This window comes from Oncorhynchus clarkii, chromosome 21 (genome assembly GCF_045791955.1).
Source record: "Oncorhynchus clarkii lewisi isolate Uvic-CL-2024 chromosome 21, UVic_Ocla_1.0, whole genome shotgun sequence".
Classification (NCBI taxonomy): domain Eukaryota; kingdom Metazoa; phylum Chordata; class Actinopteri; order Salmoniformes; family Salmonidae; genus Oncorhynchus; species Oncorhynchus clarkii.
In genome coordinates, this window is record NC_092167.1 from 31,176,684 (window position 1) to 31,184,783 (window position 8,100).

Here is an 8,100-nt window from a genome sequence, read left to right on the forward strand (position 1 = left end):
TGCAGACAACGTCGAAGTAACAACAGTTTATTAATCCAACAGGGGCAGGCAAATGACAGGTCAAGAGCAGGCAGGGGTCAGTAATCCAGATAGGTGGGGCAAAGGTACAGGACGGCAGGCAGGCTCAGGGTCAGGGCAGGCAAAATGGTCAACACTGGGAAAACAAGGAAACAGGAACAATCGAGAGACAGGAGCAGAGGGAAAACCGCTGGTAGTCTTGTAGAAACAAAACGAACTGGCAACAGACAAACAGAGAACACAGGTATAAATACACAAGTGATAATGGGAAAGATGGGTGACATCTGGAGGGGGGTGGATTCAATCACAAAGACAGGTGAAACAGATCAGGGTGTGTATATTATCAGGCTGAATAAGGGTGAATATTATACAGCTAGTCAATATGGGGTCAAAGAGGTGTGAGGTTACGATAGAGGGAATATGGAAGGAGGGATGTCCAGTCTTACCTTTCTTCTTCTTGGCTTTGGCCTTCTGTTTAAGGTCAACCTCAGCATAGGTCACATCAACAGGTCCAGTTGCTGCTGAAAATGGACATTTCCAGTCAACAAATGAAGGAATTAGCCTATTGCATATTCTACATCTTCTTTGAAACTAAAAGATCGCACATTTAGATTTCACTGATTGCCAACTTATAGAATGGGTCTCACCTGTGGCCTTCCCTGTCTTGACCTCAGAATAGACTGGCTTTTCTTTTGGAGCAGCTGGCATTTCTGAGGAGGAGGAGGAGGAGGAGGATGAGGAGGAAGAGGAAGAGAGAATTTGTAACTTTTTATCAAATTTGATGAGAAATTAACACTGCTACATTTAGTATTAATTTATGTAACAGTTGAGAATTACTTCTCTTTTTCTCGTCCAACTTTTTGAGTTGAATCTGGGCGTACGTCACATCACTTGGTCCAGCAGTAGCAGCACCAGCATCTGCAATATACAGGTAATACACTAATATATACACTTACTGTTAGTATGCTAGTAATATTAAACATATGAAGAACAACTGTAACAACAACTCTATACTGTATTCATGCTAAACATAACATACAGTGTACAGTTCCACTGTCATTACTGTCTCAGGGAGTGATTGTATCGTAGATGTTAGCGCCACCTGTTGGTCAAAGAAGAGAGAGAAAGATGAGTTGGTTGGTTTTCCCTCAGCTTGCCTAGGGACATAGAGTATGGTAACATGTTGTATACAAAGTGGATGGTGAAAAGTCCGAATGTGAAGTTACAGAGAGGAGAGTGACAGTGGTCTGGGATGAGAGACTGACCATGCTGCAGACATGTATACCCAGCATCAGGAGCCTGGCCCTGGGTAAATCCTTGGTCCTGTTTGGGGTCCAGGTTGGTCCTCTGGAGCTGAGGGTTCCTACATGGAGAGAGATAGTCATGAAACACACAGCTTATATTTTACTGTATGAAAATGAACATAGTTGAAACAGGTGTACTCACGAGAATGTCCTGTTACAACAAGAACCTGCAATGAGAATTGTATACGATTATATCAGGTCTTTACAGTTTTGACGTTTTTATGTCGACACAGCAGTACCAGGATAAAGGCCAGTAGAACACCAGCAACAACCAGGCCAACAACCACTCCTACTAGGACTGATGTAGAGGGTCCAGGAGTTACACCTGGAGAGGGAACAGCAAATCACCATCAGGTTCTGAGGTAGTTGTAGAAAATAAATAGTAGTGGACAAAGGGAATATATATTTGACAACTGATTTGAGATCAGATGACCAGTCTGAGCTTGTAACTCCATACCTACAGTATGCTTTTTAACACAACAAATGACTGATGACCACAGATATTATGAAAAGGTAATGTGATCATGACCATTTTCTCACCTCTCACTGTCACCCAGCTCTCTGGTGATTCTCCTTCATTAGATTTACACTTATAGAAGCCTTCATCTGACTTGGACACTGCAGGGATGGTTCTCTCTCCATTGGTCTCATTCCTGATGAGTACTCCATCTTTGTAGAAATTAACCTTGGGGTTCGGGTTTGTTTCCTGATATCTATTTGTACAGCTCAGAGTCTCCCTCAGTCATGGGATAGGCAGGGCTCTCCAGAATCAGAGGGCCAACTGTGTAAAATAATATATAAATTAAACTGTAAATCTTGAGTAATCACTCACAATACATTAACCTCTTATGAGCTTGCATTTTATATAAGATACATTCATTCAGTTTCAGAATTGAACATCATTATCATACATTGAAAAGTAAAAAAGGTTAGTCACTGTTGTACAACAGATGTACCATCCACTGTGATGTTGACAGCATTACTGTACTCTGCTGATCCAGACTCACACCAGTAAACTCCACTGTCCTTTTTACGTGTGAATCTGATGGTACATGTGGACTCTGCTATTGATCCCCAGTTAGAGCCACACTCTGACTCCACTGCTTTCACTCTGTATCTCTTCAGTCTCCATTCAGTAGAGTTCCCCTTCTCCCCACAGCTTAGTGAGAGAGACTTTGAGGTAAAGTGTTGAGTTCTGTTAGGTCTTATTTTGAGAGATACTGAAGGTTGCGGATCTGAAACAAGTCAAACGTTTACAGTGGTTATATATACACACGAGGGTGACTTAAATATGACTAAATGCAGTTTCAATGCAGTTAGCTACCTCCTGACCAGAAAAACTGAAGTTCACTGTAGAGTGTGTCATAGACTGGGTCTCCTCTCCCAGCTCCTCTCCCAGCTCTACACACATATCCTCCTGTGTGACTAGGACCAGCAGGGATCAGAGTGTAGGAGTCTTCAGTAGTCCCACTGCCAGATAGAGGATCTACAGAATAGGACCTGTCCAAAAGGGAGAGAAACCAAGCTGTGTAGTCAACAGCTTGGTACAATAAGAACCTCCAGCCTGTAGATGACTCTTTAACCCCACAGCTCAGAGTAACTGAGTCTCCAGGGTTCAGCCACTGAGGAGAGACACTTAGGACAGCTTGGGGTTTATCTGTTATGAAGGAAATTACACAAATCAAATGTTTAGTCTTTAAAATGTTTACCCATTTTGTTATTGTACCTTATCCCAAAATCAAACTATAGTTTTGTTTTATTATTGATCTCACTGTCTGCTTTTTCTTGCAATCCCACAAAAACAGACTTACCTAACATGGTCAATTGTATAGAGAAATGTAAAAATAGATAGAGGAACCAGGCTCTGAGAGGTGGCCAGTCCTCCTCTGGCTGTGCCAGGTGGATATTATAAGAGTACAGTGCCTTGCGAAAGTATTCGGCCCCCTTGAACTTTGCAACCTTTTGCCACATTTCAGGCTTCAAACATAAAGATATAAAACTGTATTTTTTTGTGAAGAATCAACAACAAGTGGGACACAATCATGAAGTGGAACGACATTTATTGGATATTTCAAACTTTTTTAACAAATCAAAAACTGAAAAATTGGGCGTGCAAAATTATTCAGCCCCCTTAAGTTAATACTTTGTAGCACCACCTTTTGCTGCGATTACAGCTGTAAGTCGCTTGGGGTATGTCTCTATCAGTTTTGCACATCGAGAGACTGACATTTTTTCCCCATTCCTCCTTGCAAAACAGCTCGAGCTCAGTGAGGTTGGATGGAGAGCATTTGTGAACAGCAGTTTTCAGTTCTTTCCACAGATTCTCGATTGGATTCAGGTCTGGACTTTGACTTGGCCATTCTAACACCTGGATATGTTTATTTTTTAACCATTCCATTGTAGATTTTGCTTTATGTTTTGGATCATTGTCTTGTTGGAAGACAAATCTCCGTCCCAGTCTCAGGTCTTTTGCAGACTCCACCAGGTTTTCTTCCAGAATGGTCCTGTATTTGGCTCCATCCATCTTCCCATCAATTTTAACCATCTTCCCTGTCCCTGCTGAAGAAAAGCAGGCCCAAACCATGATGCTGCCACCACCATGTTTGACAGTGGGGATGGTGTGTTCAGCTGTGTTGCTTTTACGCCAAACATAATGTTTTGCATTGTTGCCAAAAAGTTCAATTTTGGTTTCATCTGACCAGAGCACCTTCTTCCACATGTTTGGTGTGTCTCCCAGGTGGCTTGTGGCAAACTTTAAACGACACTTTTTATGGATATCTTTAAGAAATGGCTTTCTTCTTGCCACTCTTCCATAAAGGCCAGATTTGTGCAATATACGACTGATTGTTGTCCTATGGACAGAGTCTCCCACCTCAGCTGTAGATCTCTGCAGTTCATCCAGAGTGATCATGGGCCTCTTGGCTGCATCTCTGATCAGTCTTCTCCTTGTATGAGCTGAAAGTTTAGAGGGACGGCCAGGTCTTGGTAGATTTGCAGTGGTCTGATACTCTTTCCATTTCAATATTATCGCTTGCACATTGCTCCTTGGGATGTTTAAAGCTTGGGAAATCTTTTTGTATCCTAATCCGGCTTTAAACTTCTTCACAACAGTATCTCGGACCTGCCTGGTGTGTTCCTTGTTCTTCATGATGCTCTCTGCGCTTTTAACGGACCTCTGAGACTATCACAGTGCAGGTGCATTTATACAGAGACTTGATTACACACAGGTGGATTGTATTTATCATCATTAGTCATTTAGGTCAACATTGGATCATTCAGAGATCCTCACTGAACTTCTGGAGAGAGTTTGCTGCACTGAAAGTAAAGGGGCTGAATAATTTTGCACTCCCAATTTTTCAGTTTTTGATTTGTTAAAAAAGTTTGAAATATCCAATAAATGTCGTTCCACTTCATGATTGTGTCCCACTTGTTGTTGATTCTTCACAAGAAAATACAGTTTTATATCTTTATGTTTGAAGCCTGAAATGTGGCAAAAGGTCGCAAAGTTCAAGGGGGCCGAATACTTTCGCAAGGCACTGTAAGTGTCCATAATGACATATTTAATAAAATCAACAGAACACTGAACAAAATAACAAAAAGTACAAACAAACATCTGAAACAGTCCCGTATGGTGAAAACACTAACACATTATACAACCACCCACAAAACACAATAGAAAACAAGCTACCTAAATATGGCTCCCAATCATAGACAACGACTGACACCTGCCTCTGATTGAGAACCATACTAGGCCAAACACATAGAAATATAACAGAACAAAACATAGAAAAGCAACATAGAATGCCCACCCCAACTCACGCCCTGACCAACTAAATTAAAGACATAAAAAAGGAACTAAGGTCAGACAATTAGCCCCAAAGGAAATGTTGAATTAAATACCCCCCTAATTAACCAAAATGAAACCAGGTGAAACACAAAACAGACATAACCAGGAGAAAGGATCGGTGGCAGCTAGTATGCCTGCGACGACAGCTGAGCGCCGCCCGAACAGGGAGTGGAGCCACCTAACCCATTTCTTACATTTCTATAAAAGCCCCCGTCACCTACAGTGGGGCAAAAAAGTATTTAGTCACCCACCAATTGTGCAAGTTCTCCCACTTAAAAAGGTGAGAGAGGCCTGTAATTTTCATCAAATGTACACTTCAACTATGACAGACAAAATGAGGAAAAAAAATCCAGAAAATCACATTGTAGGATTTTTAATTAATTTATTTGCAAATTATGGTGGAAAATACGTATTTGGTCACTTACAAACAAGCAAGATTTCTGGCTCTCACAGACCTGTAACTTCTTCTTTAAGAGGCTCCTCTGTCTTCCACTCGTTACCTGTATTAATGGCACCTGTTTGAACTTGAACTATCAGTATAAAAGACACCTGTCCACAACCTCAAACAGTCACACTCCAAACTCCACTATGGCCAAGACAAAAGAGCTGTCAAAGGACACCAGAAACAAAATTGTAGACCTGCACCAGGCTGTGAAGACTGAATCTGCAATAGGTAAGCAGCTTGGTTTGAAGAAATCAACAGTGGGAGCAATTATTGGGAAATGGAAGACATACAAGACCACTGATAATCTCCCTCGATCTGGTGCTCCACGCAAGATCTCACCCCGTGGGGTCAAAAATGATCACAAGAACGGTGAGCATAAATCCCAGAACAACACGGGGGGACCTAGTGAATGACCTGCAGAGAGCTGGGACCAAAGTAACAAAGCCTACCATCAGTGACATCCTGCAGTGCCAGACGTGTCCCCCTACTTATGCCAGTACATGTCCAGCCCCGTCTGAAGTTTGCTAGAGAGCATTTGGATGATCCAGAAGGAGAATGTCATATGGTCAGATGAAACCAAAATATAACTTTTTGGTAAAAACTAAACTCATCGTGTTTGGAGAACAAAGAATGCTGAGTTGCATCCAAAGAACGCCATACCTACTGTGAAGCATGGGGGTGGAAACATCATGCTTTGGGGTTGTTTGTCTGCAAAGGGACCAGGACGACTGATCTGTGTAAAGGAAAGAATGAATGGGGCCATGTACCGTGAGATTTTGAGTGAACACCTCCTTCCATCAGCAAGGGCATTGAAGATGAAACGTGGCTGGGTCTTTCAGCATGACAATGATCCCAAACACACCGCCCGGGCAACGAAGGAGTGGCTTCATAAGAAGCATTTCAAGGTCCTGGAGTTGCCTAGCCAGTCTCCATATCTCAACCCCATAGAAAATCTTTGGAGGGAGTTGAAAGTCTGTGTTGCCCAGCAACAGCACCAAAACATCACTGCTCTAGAGGAGACCTGCATGGAGGAATGGGCCAAAATACCAGCAACAGTGTGTGAAAACCTTGTGAAGACTTACAGAAAACGTTTGACCTCTGTCATTGCCAACAAAGGGTATATAACAAAGTATTGAGATACATTTTTGTTATTGACCAAATACTTATTTTCCACCATAATTTGCAAATAAATTCATAAAAAATCCTACAATGTGATTTTCTGGATTTTTTTTCTAATTTTGTCTGTCATAGTTGAAGTGTACCTATGATGAAAATTACAGGCCTCTCTCATCATTTTAAGTGGGAGAACTTGCACAATTGGTGGCTGACTAAATACTTTTTTGGCCCACTGTAAGTTCCAAATAATGGGAGGACTTGTCCTCAAGTTTAAAAAGGGCTAATTCTAATTTCAACCCTACAGGCCAAGAAACATGAGAGCTTGCGCCACACATGAAATGGTATGAACTCATACTAAACTAGCATATATCAGACTGCAGCTGAACATATATGCAAATCTAGTATAAGAACACTGACCGAAGTGGACGACTCTCCAGAGTGAGATGAACCTCTCAGACCACGTGACCATAAGACGACCTGGAAGATACCACAAAGGACAGGGAAAACCAGAGCATCACACCACCAGCTTCAAGTAAATAGAGTGCATTAGTTTTCCGATTGAGCGATTGTTTGTGGCATACAGTATGTATTTATGTGAGAATAGCTTCCCAGGTCCGTTAAAGACCAACGTTCCTTAGCCTTCCTTCCCAAAAGGAAGATTTTCCGTGGTGCCCCGACTTCTTAGTTAATTAAATTGACATGATTACTGTAATGACGTAATAATAATTACAGAGAATTGATTTGATAAAATATCAGTCTTCAACTTTGATTATATCAAACACACGGCACATGTTATCTTGTGTATATTTGTGTTTTCAAGAGGACCACAATGGGGATGTATTTAAACTTGTTTGTGTCATCCTCATTGATGGTTGTATTGTGGTTTTATTGTGTTTAAAATGTTAAATAAAATAAAAAATAGATACAAAACTTAACATAGTTAGAGGTTATTGAGTAGGAGAAGTAGTATTCCCAGGTTGGAGAAGCAGGAGAAGGGACCACCAGACATCTCTTTAAGGTGTTGTATGACAGTTTCCTCTTGCTTTATGTCATTATCTATCACTTTCACTGATAGCTAGCAGTTGACTATCCAAAACACACAGAGAAGAAAGAGTAGAGAAAGAGCAGAGACTTCATTTTGATGAAGGCTGCTGTTCTATAAAATAATTCCTGTATGTTAGCTGAAAAAGAAGTCACATTCAATAGTTGCTCTCTGAAAATACCCCTTCACTCAGCTTGAGAGTTAGAAGATGAAGCGTGGGTGTGTTTGGGGTCTGTCACTGTGTTGATCAGTATGATGGGGGTGGTTTTGGAGCATGTGTTTCCTACTGCTGCTGGTTGTGTGGTTAACGGTCATGGTGTTTCACAGA